This window comes from Anser brachyrhynchus, assembly GCF_964034855.1.
Source record: "Anser brachyrhynchus genome assembly, chromosome: 4".
In the NCBI taxonomy this organism is placed as follows: Eukaryota; Metazoa; Chordata; class Aves; order Anseriformes; family Anatidae; genus Anser; species Anser brachyrhynchus.
In genome coordinates this window covers 51,640,036-51,658,683 of record NC_137698.1, presented here as the reverse complement: position 1 = coordinate 51,658,683, position 18,648 = coordinate 51,640,036, and the positions used below count along the sequence as shown (strand labels likewise).

The following is an 18,648-nucleotide window of genomic DNA, read 5'->3' as shown; positions in this document are numbered from 1 at the left end:
GCAAAGGGGGGTGGGGAAGGGGGAGGAGGGGGAATAACTGACATTGGCTGCAGGCCCTGCCAAAACAGACATTTGTTTTCCATTAGCTGCACATATCCTTTCTTAAGGGCTTACTATGAATTGAGACACAGCTCTGGGCATAGATCTGGTTTATGTAAGGAATTTTTGATAAGGATATGTAAACTTCACACTCAGAAGTTTACTGTCTCTTCTTCTAATTCAACATGGATTATCTCTGCTTAACACCCAAGGGCTCTGAGTCTGTCCCTCCCAGGACGAAGTGTCCCAGAACAGGAGACAGGGATGGAGTTAGGTGGCACTATGCCTTTGGAAGTCCTACATCACTCATATTTAAGAATAATGGGTTATTTAAGCCTTTGGTGTCATTCTCTAGGCTTAAAGATGTAGTCCATCTGGGCTAGAGTGGGTGCTGTAGAGAAAAAGATAATTCCTCAGCTGATCTGCTTAGTAATCAAGAGCAAGTGGAAAGGAAAAATGTTCCAGACATTCTTTATTTTTAGCTGAAGTGTGAACTAAAAGCAGTCCTTTGGCCAGTCCATTCCCAGCAACCCAGTGCATGTACAAGTAGTAACTTCTTTTGGAATGAGGTTTTCGCAAGTTCCACGTGGAAGAAGCGGCTCGTGGCCATATGGATGCCAGAGAGCTTGAGAAAGAGCTATTATTTGTACTTTTAGATTGAAAAAAGCTTTGTAAATAAAACTCGCCGCAGACTTCAGCAGCTACATTTTCTGTGTTGCTGAGCAGCACAAGTGCCGTGGAGAGGTCACTGCACCTGAAAAATAAGGTCATCAATTCTTTGGATAGCACAAAACCTAGTATAGTGAGCAACAAGAGAGAGCAAAATGCAGCAGTTCATCACAACCAGAACCCCTGAATGACAGCAAATCACCAGAAAGCTGAAGCTCAAAAATATCTCATCGGCCCACAGGCTCCTGGGCTGTATCCTGTTCCCCGTCACGAAGAGCTGGGGGAAACAGATGGTGTTTCCAGCCTCTTCTGGAGCTCGGTGGGCTTGGACGCCCTTCAGCTGAAGAAGGAACCAGCAGATCCCTTTTGAGAAAGCCCACAGAAGGAGACTGTTTGCGTCTGGAGGAAAGTGGATGGTCGGGCAGAGCTTCCCCAGCCACATCCTGCTGGTGGTGGTGGACCTAGCCAAGGAGAAGATGGGGAGAAGTGCCAGGAAGGAGCTGAGTGCACCTGACACAGTGACAGGCCAGGAGCCTGGTATTTCAAAGGTCAGAAGAGACGTGATCAAAAATGGACAGAGATGGGTAATGAAGGAAGTGTGTCAGACTCCTAAGGCATGAGCACAGGATACTTCAGGCAGGAGTGGAGCAGTTTGAGGTAGCCAACATGCTAGGCAGGACCAGGCACGACCTTCAGAGTAAAAGGAGGGATGTGTGTTGTTTCTGTCCATGGGGTCTCTAGAGATTTTAGTTTTGTATTGGGAGGGTGTACACTTGAAAACAAGACATGAGCCTACAGCTGAAGGGAGGTGGGGGATCATCATAGAAAAATGCCATACAAAAAGGGTTGGAGGGGATGTGAACACAGTCAGAAATGCCCTGCTGCCTTCAGGAGAGGCTCTGCTGTGAGCAGTGTCTTGTGGGCAGCCCTGAAGAGTCTCCTTTCGTGGAGGAAAAGGAAACTCATGAAGGAAACTCTTTGATTGGAATAGGTGTTAATTATTTTCCAGTCTTGCACAACTGACGGCAGTAAGACATAAATGACCTCTGTGATGAGAGAAGAGCTGAAATGGGGAAATCTTTACCTATAAAAGTGAAAACTTCAGCAAGCTGTAGCTCATGTTTCATTTTGGCTGGCATGGTTTGATACAGGAAATGCTGCCCAGATGAGGTTCTTTACTGTGCAAAATTTTGATGAAGCTAATATTTGACATGCTCATGCCGTATGTGGTATAAATCATGGGGTAAGTTAATGCAATCACCGGGATATCGTAGCGGCTCCCAAAGCAAGGGAGATTCCACCCCAGATGATATTTTGATGACCCCTCATTGTTCATTTGTTTTTAATTTATTTTTTTAAATAGTCACCACAGTGTGCAAACAAAGGAGATGTTCCCTCACATATCTTACAACCCAGAATTAAATGAGAAATTTAATCAGAAAATGAGAAATTTAACTCATCAGAAAAGATTCAGGTTGAAAAACTAATCAAGAGTCATGTTTGATGCATGTAACTAAAATACAACAAGTGAAATACGACCTTTTCATGTGTTGGAACAATCTGCAGTGTCTCAGTAAAAAAAAAATGGATTCTGGGAGCATAAAACCAATCTATCCTCTATAGGGAATTTAGTCCCATGGAACAACATAGTGGATATCTCAGCATATTGTGTCTCTCTTGACTAGACATATGGAGAGGGAAGATATTTCACAGACAAGATCTGACAAGAATAATTTGACATAAAAGCCTTGAATATGCCTAGTTGTTCAAAAGCAGTTAAAAAGATGTTTGCTAAACAATAGCGAATGCTTCTTTGGGGATCTAAACAGGAACAAATACTCCTCATTTTATTGAGAGAGAGTATTTTAAGGAATATTCTCTTTTCTGTTGTCAGCTATAAAATTATTGCCAAAATAGGCAATGTACAAAAATTCTCTAGTATTTGAGTACTTTTAGCTTAAGGAATTTTATTTTGTCTTTCAATTTTTTATTTTTTTATTTTTGACAAATTATGTTTGAATGTATAGACTTTTTTTTTTTCCTCCTGCATTCAGTAGCAAAGGCTCTCTATGGCTTTCCAGGCCAGTAACTGAGATAAAATGGTCCAAATGAGATCATGAAGTTTTTAACCTATGCTTTTTTCCTTTTTTTCTTTTCTAGGCACATATGTTTCCTTTCCTAAAACATGTTCTTTTTGAATAACTGATGCCAACTCAACTTCTGGCCAAAAGATAGATAGCAAAGCTTATTTCAAGAGCTTTCCTGTGTTTTTAATTTTTTTTTCAGACTTAAGTCTTGCATTGAGACCACAGAAAAATGTATACTGTATTCTGTTAGTGCCTGTGACAACCTCATTTCTGCAAACATGGGTTTAGCTCAAGTGTTAGTTTCACTCAGCCCTCAGCTGTGCCCATATGCCCACAAGGTGCAGTTTCACCAGTGCCCTGTCTGCTTCATCCTGGTCCCTCTTTATCCCCAGTGCTCTGCCAAGCAGCCACCTGGGCATCTTGCTGTTGGGTTTCTCTGACTCCTAGGGAGTCCAGACAGATGGATTTAACTTTAGTAGATGGGTGAGGGAACATCTATGATTTCCTCAGCCTCTGTGGAGGGCTATCTCCCGCCTGAGGGAGATATTCATTTCCCTTGGCAAATCCCTTGGCAGTGGTGGGTCTAGGTAATGAATAACATGCTAGACCTGGAGGCTGGGACGGGATCCTGACAGAGAGATTTGTTTTTCCTCTGCTTTTGCCTTTGTGGGGCTGGCTGGCTGGCTGAACCACAATTTTGCATGTTGTGGCGATGGAGATTTTTGAAGAGGCAAGCCACAAGGGGCTGGTGCTCGTTTCTGCGAGCTGTAAATTCTGCAGAGCATCTCAGTGCAATGGAGTCATATTTTGGTCCTCACTGCCTTTAAGGGTCACATCACAACATAGCCTGCCCTCCTCCGTGTTATCTGTCTCAGATTCTTCTCGTCTGGAAGTCCTCGATACCTGATAGAGTCAGAGGGAGTCCAGGTGGCCCCACCAAGGTCTGTCTGTGTGAGGGCACTCCTGGGAAGGGGCCTTAGATCCTCACGTGCTGCAGTTTCCCTTGGCCAGCAGAGAAGGTGCAGCTCCCTGTGAGCTTATCTGCCCAACAGTGTAGACATAACCTCAGTGTTTAAATTTGCGTCTAATCTGAGCTGGCTCCGGTGAACAACTGTGTCTTGTGCAAACATATTTCCTAGCTCAGGGCTCTGAGCATTGTGTCCCGGCTCCAGCATGAGGGGCCAACCATTTGCTACAAGGCCTGGCCCTGTCGCGGGGCCGTCCTGTGTTTCCCAGTCCCCGTGGTGCTGTGAAGAGTGGGCTGAAGGTCTGGGCTCACACCTTGCCAGCAGTCTCTGTGTGAGGCCCCCGTAGCTGCTTTAAAAAGGGTTTTACAGCAGCCAGCAGTTAGGTATTTCTGGATTTTAAGACACAGATCTGATCTCCAGGGCGAGTGCCCTGTGCTTGGATGTGCTGTACCCTCACCGCCTACAAACCGCAGGTGTTCGACTCAGCTGCGCTCAGCCGCTGTGTGGGCAGTGGATCCACGTGTCCAAGGGCCACTGGGTAGCTGGTGTAGGAAGCAGGGAGCCTCTGAGAGACTGGAGAAAGGTCCGGAAGGAGACAGTGGGATCTGGTTTGGGATTCAGAAGAGCTGGGAGCAGGCACCTAACCCATTGGCTTCCTTCCTCACCTGGTGACACCTGCAGTGATGCTGGGCAGATGGTACAGCCATGTGCATGTCCTTCCTGGCAGTTTCTTGCTGGGAAGCCTGATTCCAAGAGCTGTCTGTCTCCATGGAAAGTGTGATCAAGCTCATACTTTCTGATACAGATGGCGAAAGGGCGGACAGGCCCTAGCAGGATGGGACTTCTCCCCTCTTGGTCACCAAGAGGTGGGAAGTGCAGGAGGGAGGGAGTGCCGTGTCTGAGGGTGGTTTTGGTAAGCAGCAGCCCAGAACACCTGCAAAACAGGACAATGATCAAGAGAATAGGGAGAAGGAGGCAGCTAAGGGGAACTGGTGGAGAGAAAGGAGACATTCAGAAAGGCTGGAGAGAAACAGAATTCAAGAATTTCAAGGCCATAGGCAGATGGACTGATGCAAAAATTTCTGGAGGCCAGAGCACTAATTTACCTGCAGCTGCTGCTTTCTTCAGAGCAGCATCATCTCCTTGGACTGTGTCCATAGCCAGTATCAAGCATGGGGTAGACCAACCAAACCACACTTTTTGTAGCTCCCTGCTTTTCTTGCACAGTGAAGCATGCAGTGATATTTTGTCATCCTCCATGTAACTCTTCAAACAAACTCTGTGGCATTGCCAGCTGGCTGAAGGTGCACTTGCTGGACACCTAGCAGGAACCTGGGCTGCAGCCTTCTTGAGGTCTGTGACTGTTGGAAAGTGACCACCAAGAAATTGCCATCAGAAAGTGAGCACTGTCCCCTGTTGCACAGATAGGCTCCCTCCTCCCATGGATGCCTATGAAGAGAAAGAAGGAGGTGCCTGCTTGTCCCATTCACCCATCACCCATACATACGGTCTTTGTGTGTAAAACGCTGTGTGTGGATCACCTGCAGTGTCTGATGAAGGTACAGAGTACAAGGAGATGCTATTCCTAAAGCAAGTGCAGGCCCTCACTGGGAACTGTGGTAGGAGTTTGTATTACTGCCAAATGAAGTCCCATCTGCAAGGAAAGAAACTGGGATATTCCTGGGATACTCCGATTGAGATGAGGTGGGACAAGGAATGACAGTGCTTTCAGGAATCAATGGAGATCCAAGGGAAGGAAAGGGCACATGAAACATCTGAAGTTTTGCAAAAGTAGTTTAGCCTAGTGCTGAAGCTGAGACCTTCACAGGTTGGATTGAAGGAGCTTTGGGTTTTAGAGGTTCCCCAGAAAGATCTGATAAAATACTTCCAGGCATAGCTGGGTAAATGGAAAGTGAATTTGTGACACCTCTGGCCTAGAATAGCAGGATGGACTGATGAGGTGATCAGCAGCCTGACTGCCATGGACAGGATGCTTTTTTCCAAAATAAGATGAAGTTGGCTCTGGCCAACTTGAAGCTTGTCAGCCGATGGGAGCAAAAACTGAAAGAATTGAAATGTCAGCTCCACACCTAGAGAGTAAAAGACCAAAGTAGAAATCCTTTGTGTGGACATGGAATCCAGCCAGTCAGAGGACTTGGGTAAGACATAAAACTTCCTACACTATTTATAACTCTCCACTCTGCAGAGGGAAGAATTCAGATGGTTACAGCCCATAACTCCTTAACAGGTTAATTTAACTTCAGTGCTGGAGCTCAGATGAATGTGTAGGAGGATGCTGCTTTTCAAGCAACCAGCGTGATTCACAGAAGGCGCCTACAGGAGATTAGGGCTCTGCAGATGTGACCTCAGCTCTCCAAAGAGAAGCAAAGTTTGCCAGAACCAAGACAGGCTTTTGAGCTCGTTGCTCTGGGGGAGGCCCCCGGGAGTGAACGGCAGGGAGAAGTCTCAGGGGCTCGAGGTGACTGCTTGCTCAGTTTGATTCCAGAAAAGCCAGCATGAACTTTCTTGTACTTTCTGAAACGACACCTGCTTTCTGCAGGAAATGACCATACTCTGAGTCTTCATTCCAGTTCGGAAGGATAATTTAAAAGATTTCTGGAATTTCTGAGAAAATAGAAATATCATTCCTCCTGCTACAAGACTGCCCTTACAGCACTTCACCAAACTCTTGGTTTGCTCTTTGAAATTAATGGCTGGAGCAGAACTGGGATTTTTCCTATTTGGCATTCCAGACATGGACCATTTTACAAGGTGTGCTGTGGTTACTACAGCAGTCATTTGCCTACAGCAAAGAGCCATCACGGTTGTCTGTTATAAACCTGTCTCCACTGAGGCAATCCTGTGAACTGTCATTCCTCTACAGGTGTATTCATACTTGCATCTTAGGAATTGTTTTCTTGTTGATGATTTCTATTTATTTATTTATTTATTTTCCTGAAATGATGGAAAAATAATATAATCATGAGTGACAGCTGTAGCCATTAAGTTCCTACAGCCAGTTTTTCTCACTTGAGAGAATTGATGACTGCAGGGGACATCCCACCTCCAAATGCTGCCTATCATCAACCAGCCCCTTTTACTTGGATTTTTCTAATGCTAAGCAGCATTGAAAGGATAGGGGGGAGCTTCATCCAGCAAGCAGCTGAGCACCTTTGGAAATCACTCAGCCCACAGCCATGTACCAGAGGGATTTAATTAACAATGATGGGGTCTATAAAAGGCAGCTGCCAGATAGGGCTATAAAGAGAGGGTAATTTGAAGGATGGGGTTGTGTGTTTGTCTTATTAATTTATTTATTTTTCAGAAGATGCTGTTCTGGATTGAGGAGCTATGAGATAGAGTGTGCAGGTGAGTGTTTATAACATGAGAATAAGGCTGCCTTGTCAGGAGTGAGTATGCTGCCTAAATGTATTTTGAAGAGGGAATAGGAGCAATGAGTCTGAGGTGGAGGCTAGAGGTGGAAAGCAGCTAAGTGCCCAGGGAAGTGACTTGATGGTACCCTGCTCTAGGGAGGCCAGTCCCAGATCTGGGTGTGGATGTAAGTATGTGAGAAGTTCTGTATGATGTGATTCTCCTGTGCTGAGGGAAGTGCTTGGAGAAAGGCAATACTAAGGACGTTGGTGTTCCTTAAAGTGTTAATTGTTAACAAAGGTTTGGAAAACTGGGTATGAGCAGGTTTTGCCTTGTAGACTCAGCATAAGGCTAAACCAAAACACTGTCTATCCAAGAGCTGTGCTTGTCTTGGCTTTTGGTAGTTCTCATGCTGGCAGCTGAATTCACTGTTGAAATGTGAGACCAAAAGGAGAGCAGCTATGCTTGGGAACAAAGAGAAACCCTGAAATACTATGTAGTACAGAGGATTGCTTGCATCCAGGAGCTGTAGCTGATCACAAAGCCAAGAACAGCAACACAAAACAAGAACATCTGCTGATGGGTATGAGTGCACCAGGCATGTGAGCTTTCAATAGCACCTGTGCAGCAAGAAGTCAGAAGTTGCTGATTTGTGACTGGAGGACTGCATGCACTTTTGTTATGTCCAGCTAACAAAGGCAATGAGACCCCTTGCTAAGCTGTGGCTGCATTCTCAGGGCAACAGTCTAGATGGGGACTGATTTTATAATTCTTTTAAAAATCTGCTGAGATTTTTGTTGTCAGATTCTGCGACTTATTTGCTTCCTGTTGCATCCTTGAACTACTACCATCCCAGTTTCTTGCATCATCTTATTTCTTTTTTCATACTGTGTTTCTGTTTAAATATTTGCATAAGTGACCTTAAAATTAACAGTATGGTAACTTCTCTTGTTTTCAGTCTTCGATGAAAGAAGTGAATCCTTAATACAAGAAACTGTTATTGCAAATCAACGTCCTTTGTTCTTGAAGTGAAGAACACTTCTTCACTTCAGGTTTGTGTGCTGTGGCCTCTCAGTGTAAGGGTCAAAATCCCACATAGGAATGGCTGAGGGCATCGAGGTCTGTAGCAGGGTGTTGTGATCAGTTGGATCACAGGAACAGTCTGAGGGTGCTTAGCATCTCTGATGTTTTACAGACATTAGATATTACAGGCTGCCAGTGTTGGTACTGGAGGAAGAAGGAAATTGTCCTGTTGATGAGGCTTGCTTTTTTTTTTTTAAGTAAAACTATGTAAACTAGTTTTTCATACGGAACTGTGAACTGTTTCTGCCTAGATTGCTGACCAAGATCTGAATTTGTCCATGTTAAATTCCCAATCTATAGGAATCTTGGTGAGAGTAATTACTTCAGACTGCATTTGAATGCATCTTGCACCTCCCACTAGTATCAAAGGCTTGTAGTTGTCCAGAATATGATGTAGAAACCCACTTTCCAGAAAAGCTGCCTGTTCTCATACCGATGAAGAACCCACCCCATTGTCAACCTGTATGTTCAACCCTCCTCTCAGACCATTGCAGTTCCTCTCCCTTGTACCAGCTGGGAGATGATCCCTTGGCACTACCTGAGCATGGGGCACAACAAACAAACACAGGGTAAGCACAAAACACCCGAACTGCTAACAAAATCCAGTTGCTAGCACCAGTTCTGTGTGCGGTTATTTGAACTATTTGCTCAACAGGTAACAAGGCATGAGGATAGTGGTGGTGTTCGTTTTTTGGTTATGTGGATTGGAGTAGGCTCATGCAGCTTAGACCAAAGTAGGCTGTGAGGTAGTTATAGGGTTTAATGGGCATTTGAGGCTGACTTGCATCTTCTCAGTCTGGAAGCTCTCCCTAGGTGCCTGCAAGCTTTTGGTGTGCTGTTGAACCAAGCAAGAATGACCCACGCCTCAGACACTTAGCTCTTTTTGGTGCAAGGCTCAACGGCTTGTGCTACCCAGCTGTGCTGCGGTGGAGGGTCTATTGCTCTAGTCTTCCTGGCTGACTGCTCATCCAGGCTGATACTCTTCTCTGAAAAGGAAAAGCATGTGAAGTACTGAAGAAAAACAGAAGTGTGGTCTGTCTCTTATTCTGTTCTTCCAGTACACAGGAAGTGTAGCCTGGTTTCAGACTACTAGCCCATCCAGGCTGTCCATGTCTGTCTCCCACACTTGCCTTGTAGCATGGGAACATCACGTCTTCAAATTCCTTTCCCTTTGACCAGCTAAGCTCCAGTCTATCCCTGGCTGCTCTGGAAAGCCCCTGGGCATGGAAAGGGAATGCTGTGCCTTGAGAAGTTTTGGGTAGGCACCGTCTGTTAAAGTTAAATTGGGAATAGGTCCTGCAGCAAATTTCTTCTTGACTGGCAGGGAAGCTGCCAGGAATATCGGCTACGGAAACTGCTGCATGACACAGCAACTCCTTTGCTCATCCTGCTGTCACTGGAGAACACAGGAAGGGTCCTAAGTACTAGGAAGTAGATTCTGAGATGTGTTCAAGTAATTGTCATATGGTGTTAGTGGTTGCAGATGCAGACAGGGAACAGATTCTTGTTGTAGGCTTTAGCTGCCTGATACCCTGACAAACGTAGAGCTACCCACACCTGGAGAATCACTGCCCTGGGTGTTTGACTTTTTTTAATGCTTTCCTATTCTGGGACTTCTGTGCAGCTGGTACCCATTTCATAACTAACATGTGAGGTGGAGGGAAGAAGTTTCCTGCTCTGTCAAACTCCCACAGCCTAGGATAAGAACAGGTTGAAAGGATATGTATGCAAGTTAAGTAGTGCTGGAAACTGCAGGAAGTGTTGTTAGTGCCTACACAGATCCCTGCTTGGAAGAACCCTCTGTCACCAGATGGATATCTTCTGGTGCTAGAGAGCAACACCTCCCCTCTGCTGTCATTAGCTTTTGTGGTTGGAGGCTGAGCTCTGGAAATGGAGGGGAAGATGAATTCACAGCACTGCAGTCCAGGACCTTACACAAGTGATCTCTGCTGAAATAATCCAAGTGTATCCTTCCCAACTGACCAGAGGTGAACTGGAATGTGTGAGTTTGGATCAGATTTGGGTGGCAACCATAATTAATATGAATTAGATGTCTGTATGCTAAAAGCCATTTGGAGTTGCTTAAGGAAAGTTGACAAATACGTGTCTTGGTGAGATGTCTTTCCTAGCTCACTTCAGTGCGAGAGCTGTGAGCCTCTCATTCATGGGGCATAATTATGCAGAAGCTTTCCTTCAGGGTAGCAGTGCATTATATCCCTATGGCTCTTAGTACTGTGAACTTCCCCAGGCAGGGGGAATACATAAGACTTTAATGATCAGCAATTTCTCTTGGCACTGAGAGCATGTAGCTCAACACAGGTGTTCTGTATGTGCGGACTATACTGTTTCCTCTTAACCTATTTAAAAACTTGTGTGCGCATAGCTTTTTGGCTTAGAAACAGAGAAAAATCATACCAAGGACAATTTCAGCATAGGCTATAACATTCTGCTTTCCTATAGTATGCATTTTGGGCAACATACTTCAATGCTCTGAACCAAATGAACACATTCACATTAAATACTCTGAAGAGCTTCTCTGTAATAAGAGGAAGATAAAGACTCAGTCTCAGCCATGATTTTCTTTTTCCCAAATTACTTTTTCCAGTCCATATAGATACTTTCTAGGTAATAGAATTGCAAGTTGTTTAGCTAGTCCTTATTAGTTTTTTTCATTTGTTTGTTTTGGACAATAAAGTATGTCAAGGCCAGGAGAGGAGTTATTTCAGGACCTCATTGTGCGCTTATAGACATCCAAGCAGGATAAGAAATTATGCGTGTAGATGTCCTGGGACAGATTTGTCCTCTGGCTATTAGTGCTAGATTATTGTGTAGATGTCTTTCTGTGGAGGGATGAGACTTCAATGGCTACATTCAAACGAGGCAAATAGTAATGCCCTGCTCACTTAGCATCTGTGAACCCTGATATCATGGACAGGATGACTTCCTTGTATGATATAGGGGAACCTCTGTGCTATGGTCAGTGTCTGACAAGTTAGACTGGAAATATGGAGCCAGCTGAGAGAATCTGATACAGGACCTTTCATCTTCAGGAGAGTGTCCTGAAAGCTCCTGTGAGCTGTACACAGCTGTTGGGCTCTGCTCTTGGTTATATGATAAGGGACATACAGGCCTTTGGTAAAATGGCCCTTAAAGAAAACCTCTGATCAGTGAAAAGTAACTGTTTTAGTTGTTTGTACAAAGCTGAGTGTGCATACCTAATTTATTTGAAATCACAAAAGCAGGTAATTCCAGGATCCCAATCTTCTATCGTAGTAACTATTATTCTTCTGTTTTCTTTCCTATTTTTGGCATGGTATAGATTTCCATAGCATCTGGCATGCAGTTTCCAATGAAATAAGAACTATAAAATGCCTTATTTCCCTCAGGAACTTGCATGCTAATTAAACCTGTACTACTACAGCTGATCTGAGCCAGATGAAATCAAAGCCTCGAGTCTATACACCTCAAATTTGAATGGCTTCAATTCTCATGGACTGGATCAATTTGAAGGCTTCAGAAACCAGCTGCAGCTCCTTGGAAGCTATAAAAGGTGAGGAAAAATGATTTACACCTGCTGAACAAGCCACAAACTGAATTGTAGTTGGCCAGCTGTCATCCATTTTTGAACCTGGCTTCAAAGCACAGTACTGTATTTTACCCCTCTCCTTGCTCATTTTTAAGAGCTGTGTATTATGAGATTATCCTCCTTACTATCACAATAGTAATGCATGTTCTGATCATCGTGATCTTTAGGATGCATTTCTACTTAGAGTTTCCTCTTAGAGTTGCATACAATTGGCAGCAGAGACTTCTGGATGTTACCAGGCAAGATCACATACTTGAAGTGCAGTTAGCATCCTTCTTTAACTGTGTTCATAATTCCTCACAAGCCTACGATTTTTGAGTTTTGATCTGTAACTCTAGTGGATAAAATCTGCACAAATTTTGGAGAAATAAAGCCTCTGTAAGTGAAGCTTGATTAGCAACTGCTCCACAAGCACCTCTAAACACATCTGGACACCATTTGGTCCTGAAAAGCACATGTGCTTGTTGCTTCTTGTCACAGCTGTAAAGTAGTGATGGTGCAGAGTGACCAGCAGAACTGAGATCAGAGTTCATATCATCAGCATGACAAGAATCAAATACTTTGGGTGAGGTGTTTAGGATAGAGTTGTCCAAGCAAACCATAATAAGTTGCCAAGCTGAAAATGCTTAAATTGTCTATTGGGATACCATGATGTTTTGCTGCTGCTATTCCCATGTGTAAGAAAAAAATCACATAATGTTCTCTAAATTTGCAGTAACTTTTTGAAAGCCTTGAGAGGATTGACTTTTGGCACTCATGCGCAGTGTATTTTCTGAATATTGCCTCCTTTTGAAAGGACATGCAGAAGTGTTAACTGTTATAACATGGGATAGTAAATAATGGATCTGCATTTTAATTTAATATTAGAGGAAAGAAACAAGAAGAAAAAATAAGCAAAGGGCTCAGGGAATAAGAAATATAAGTTATTCTAGCAATGCGCACTGAAACATGGCCCCATCTAGGGAGATCTGCAGAAACTTGACTTCTGCACAAGCTGCTATTTTCTGTATGAAAGGGCATCATGGCACTGTGCCTTTAACTTGTTTTCAAGAAATGTCAAAAGCAGAGGTTTGAAGGTGAGCTCCTCAGTCTTGTGTCCTTTTCCTTGTTTGCATAAAATGTTTTCACTTTTGTGCCTTTTCTTATTTGTAAAATCATATCCACGAGTACTTCTACCTTCTACAGTGTAAAGATGTTCTGATGTATTGAAAACCATAGTATTCTTGAGGCCTGAGTTGACAATGCCAAAAGTCCCTATTATTCAATGCCTCATCCCTGGATGTAGCTTATTACTGACTTGTAGCTATAATGCTGTTTCTGCTTCCAGAAGGTCAGTCATGGTTTGAGAGGACAGGAAATGTCTCATGGGGGCTTTTCAGGCAAGCAAAGCTTTGTCTTGTATATTGTCTCTATTAATCTCTGCCAGACAATGGCAAAGAAGGAAATCATTGTAACCTTTCAGGGCATTGACAAGGCTGTCTCTGTACAACCGATGACATTCAGATGGGATGTCAAACATCATGGAGGTTCTGCAATGACAGGCATTAATAAGCATCCCCTGCAAATTTTGTCTGGAACAGCATTCTCAGCTACTCATAACTGCTTAATAGTACTGAATTGACTAAATAGGTGATCTTCTGACAGTATGAACTTTGTTGCATTTTCCCACACTACATTCTGAGATTATGCTTGGCTTTGCAAAAGATAAGGTAATATTTTTAAGTTGCAAGCATCTGTAAGTGAGATCTATTTCCCTAAGGACTGGTTCTTCTCAAGCTGTCTGCTTGGGTTTCCCTCCCTTGGAAAAGGGGGATGTGCCACTCAGACCCTTTCCATTCCTGCCTTCCTCATGGCTTGTGGCTAGGACATGGTGTGATGTCTGCTAAGGGCTCCTAGAGGAGAAGGTCACTTTCATTTTTGAAGTGAATTTTTAGAAGGGCTGGTTGCAATGTGACTAATAAAAAATGCTAATTATGATACAGTTCTCTCTGAGACTCCTCCAAACATCTTGTACAAATCTCATCGAAAGCTAGAATTATGAAGCTGCAGTTCACTTTCCTGGGGGCGAAGCAGAATCATAGTATTCATTTGCTTAGTCACAAGAGTCAAAGCAAAGTACTCAAAACAGGATATGGTAAGTAGTAAAAAACAAAATAACAAACAAAAAAAACCCAAGTTATTAACTTAATTGCTGTGAATTGTAGAAACGAAACTGATGAACCACACAGATAAGTCGTGCAATGTTATGAAACATGTCAAGGAACTGATTAAATGCATATATCTTTTGTACTTAAGAATGATTTCTGGAAGTTCCTGACCCTAATTGTGGCATGTGGCAGCTTAAGCATCGTGTGTCTGAGATCTAAATATAGTGAGCCTGAATCTCTCCTGGATCAGTATCTAGAGATCAGAAGTGACAAAGGACCTGCTGTGCGTTGGGACACTCCTGCTTCTTCCTTCTGTCCAGTGCATTGTGAATTACTTATTCAGTGCCACTTAATCATTAATTACTTGGTTGTTTTGAAAGCCTGTTTATATTGATGATTATAGCTGTATTCATATCTAGCCAACCCATTAACTTATCTGTTCTCAGATGCAGCTTGTTAAGTTTTAACATGTGGTTGCCCTGCATGGGGAGACACTAACATTCTTTTCTGTGCAATCGCACCATCAGTCAAGGACTGTACACTTCCTCACTCCTTGAGGAAATGTCTCATGGAGTGAGCTGACTGTTTTTTCAACAGGCTCCCCACTGCCATTATGATGCAGAAGCGGAGTTCCTGCTGGGGCCTCCTCCAGCTGAGGCATACTTTCACAGTAGACCTCTGCACCCGAAATATGAGGCACTCCAGGAGCAGCAGGCTAAGTCAGACTACAAAACTGATTTAGCTTTGTATGGTTTTCTAAGACATAGCTGTTGTCCCTGAGTAAAGGATGGTGGGGGAGAAACCTTTCAATTGTGAGTTAGGTGGCTGTACACCAGCACTGAGTGGCAATACCTAAATCAAGTCATGAAATCCTCCTCATGAGGAAGATGACAAATGCAGTACCTTAGTACCCCATTTAACACTGTAGAGAAAATGTAATATCTTTTTTTTCCCCTGGAGGAACCTATTAATGACTAAATCAAAATCAAGTGATTTTGCACAGTAATTAGTGTGTAGGGGACTGATTGTCCTGGCTCCTCCATGGCCTTAGATGGCTATGGAGTAACTGCACACAGCTGAAGCACTCCAGGCCAGCTGGTAGTGTTCTCAGGCAAGAGGTACTCATGACTGGATACAGGATGCTATAGTTAGTATTAAATGGAAGCAACAAAAAAATCCTTGGCCTCTCTGAATGTGTGGTCTCTTGGGGTACATAACTAATAGATACTGGACTCTTGCTTATCACTTCTGAATGTAATGAGTATTTTAACAGCTTTGGAATCTGCTTCTGCCAAAGTAGTGGAAGCACTCCCTACAAAAGCAGCTCTAAAACTAACTGTATGCCTGCCTGAAGTAGGGGAATTTCCAAAGAAGTGCATTCTCTGTGTTGAGTCCAGAGTTTCTGGAATTCTTGTATAAATGAGGTTTATTTTTCAGCAGGAAGACTCATAAAACTTACTCTTACGCAAGCACCGCTACTGAGTGCTCTAACTGGATAACTATTTTATTTTTTTCAAGCCAGGTGAAAGTTGAGCCTTATGAAGATCAAGAAAGACAAAAACAATAAATAGCCTTCAGAAAGAAGAAACCCTTGTAATGATATGAGCCAGGTACTAGCTGCCTGGAGAGCAAGCTGGGTGTGAGCTGTAGTGTTTATTGCAGCAAAAAAGTACAACAGCATCCTGGGCTGTGTTAACAGCAGCATAGCCTGATCTCACTTGTTCAGTCAAATCTGGATATTTCATCTAGTTTTGCTTCGCATTCTACCTTCCCAAGCAATACAAGGAAGACTTCAATAAGCAGGAACAAGTCTGGGGTAAGCCACCAAGCTGACTGAGCAAGAGCACTTCTCCTGTGAGGAGAGACTGATGGATGAGGGCAATGCTTCTGTGTCAGTTTCATTTGGCTATTTTGCCACATCTTTGAATGATGGACCTAAGGCCTTCTGATGTGCTATACACCTGTGCTTGTATTGGTGGCAGGTTGCTGCCTCAGATGACTGATAACCTGACAACCTAGCTAGCCCATCCCAAAGAATAAATATGTACTCTTGCAGTTCAACAGCTGGGAGAATCTTCTTTCAGAATGTGTATGTATATAGTCTGCAGTGTGTATGTGTGTGTATATATATATACACACACCTCTTGGAGGCAAGTAAATTACAATTAAGAAGCAGCTAAGGTGTAGTTTTGGCAGAACCAACCATATTTTCTCTCTCTGATGTGAAAAGCTCAATGTGATCAAAGAAAGTCCTACTGCCTAAATGGTTTAAATGCGCAATAAAAAAAGTTAACTCAGAGAAGCAAAAAGCTTGTTTTTTGAAAGGCAAAAACTGCTGTTAAATTAGCTTCAGTAACAGCAATTGTGTCATTTGTCATGACTTTTAATACAGTCAAGAAGAGAGAAAGAAATCTCAGTTTAATGTTGAATTTATTAATATGGCTTAACATGGTTTTCACATCTGACATATGACTGTTCTATTCAACTAACCTGTGGCAAGGGTTTCTGGAAGAAAAGAGGGCCAAGACTTAGGTCTGGCTGTTCAGACTGTAATGTTTACGGTCCTGACAAGAACAAATGCTGGTACATTCATGGGATATTTAACTAGTGTTTAATAGCGTGAACTCCATAGATGCATCATGCATTTAGTTGCCCTTACTTCAGAAAATGTAAATAAGAAACCATCATAAAGCAATGTGATTCTGGCAATGAATGTGTTCTTAATTTTAAGATATGTGGAGATTGCAAACAATGTCTACATGAAAAGGTCATGTAGCAAAATATTGAGAAATAAAACCTATAAAAGCAACTGATGTCCTGTAGGCAACTCATTTCTTAGCTTCTTAATTTACATGGGTTTTGTCTTAGAAAACAACTTGGCATAGCAAGGCTTCACCCACTTTCAAGAGTGGGTGTATTTTTAATTTATTTTTTTCATATCTGCTCTGTGGCTTGGTTTGATCTCAGTTCAATGTCATTAAGTTGAATTCATGTGTTTCAGCTGAAAGTGTTAATTTCTGTGCAGTCTGTACTGAACTGAATTTTACTCTGTATATTTTACTCTGTATATTTTTCTCATTCTTCCTGGTAACATAAGCTAAAGTAGTTTTTGTAACTTAGTACGTCCACCAGATCTCTATTGCTAGCTTGGCATTTGCAAGGGCTTTTAGGCTGTCATCAAATATACAGTAGATGCTTTCCTAAGTTTTATGAATGCCTTTTGTTTCTTGATTGTACTAACATCAGTATTATGGCCATATAAAGTCTCATTCACTGTCTCTCCTTGCCAGAGGCAAGAAAACGTTGTTTGTTGAACAACTTCCTCTGTCTCATTTATGAAGTATTCTTCATCTGGTCTTCTGTGTATCCCAAGTTTGTTGAAACAAAACACAATCTCCAGCCAATTCACACATGCTTTCCTTAAGTTACCTGATGCATCATCTGTACCTGGGGTATGGCTGCGAACAAATTCCTGACTTTTACCAGCCTATTACTCTTGTTCCAGGAAGGGTAGGTTCCCTTATGTTTTCATTCATCTCCTGCATATCTTCTCTCAAATGCTTCTCTACCACTGACTAGTTTGCCTTCAGAAATAACTATTGCATGTGCAGCAACTTTGTGCAGTTTGGAGAAATAGCAGGACCTGTCAACATGACCTTGTTTACAGTTACTAATGCTGTCAGGGGGATGAGATTGTTTATGGAGCAATCACAAATGTTTCTGGCCCCCTGTTCACAAACAGGCTGCTATGGTCATTGTTGTCCATGGCAGCTGATATTGTGTTCTTTTCACCTGATGCTAATGCAATTTGGTAGTTTCCACATCATCTAAAACACAGGTAGTTGTTAAATAAATCTTCTTTCCTCTCCATCTATGTGGGGTTAGGAATCTACTTTTTCTATTCCTCTTTGATTTATTTCTCCACTACGCCCAGTTTCTCACTTATCTGTAGGAAGCTGTTCTCTTTGGCCATCCTATTCAAGATTCAAGGATTAAAAAGACAGCAGGAACATGAGGCATGCACATTTCATTCCTTCTCTGTTCTTTCTCAAGGTCTTTCTATGCGTGTTCATACATAGTTCCTGTTTGCTAGGGGGACACTTGAAAAACTGGCAGGGGAGACAAAGGTACCAGCAACCTTGCCTGCTTTGACATCGTTAATTGCTATGGGATTGTTAATTCAAGTTTCAGGCATTGTCTGCCCCTGCTTTACAGTGCTACTCATGGGCACTTGGAGCTGGCTAAGGGTAGTGAAGGCAGTGTAATGTTTGGCAGGGTAATACCTGAGTATAGCTGGCTTTCTGCTCCTCCTACAAACACCTGCAGATGCATAGGCAAACACTCTTCCAGAAGGCTGGTCATCTCTCCTGTGTAGGTAGAAGAACAGATCCCGAGGGGGTGATCCAGGTCAAGAACAGGAGACAAATAATACCTTTGTATGTTGAAAATATTCCTTCCATGAGGAATAAGAAATGACCATTGGCCTTAATGAATTTGTGGTTTCTACTGTAAACCAGTTATTTCGAACAGTGGTGGAAAGCCCTAGGAGACTGTGGAAAATTACAGGTCAATAACCAGAACCAAATAATAACATAACATTGAAAGGAAAGGACCAGTGCATTACAACTATGCACTTTATTTCACCCCTCTCTGTGCTCTTCCCTCCTTTTGCCTGCAGACTACTCAGTGCCAGTGAG

The 18,648-nt window shown here is 42.9% G+C and overlaps 1 long non-coding RNA gene across 1 annotated transcript; it reads left to right on the top strand.

Annotated features, from left to right (window-relative positions):
* The first annotated feature begins 7,008 nt into the window (after nucleotides 1–7,008).
* Nucleotides 7,009–18,415, top strand: LOC308195195. The gene is made up of 3 exons (XR_013951320.1): nucleotides 7,009–7,132; nucleotides 11,605–11,768; nucleotides 15,470–18,415. It is a non-coding gene; the product is annotated as an uncharacterized lncRNA (long non-coding RNA).
* Nucleotides 18,416–18,648: the final 233 nt, after the last annotated feature.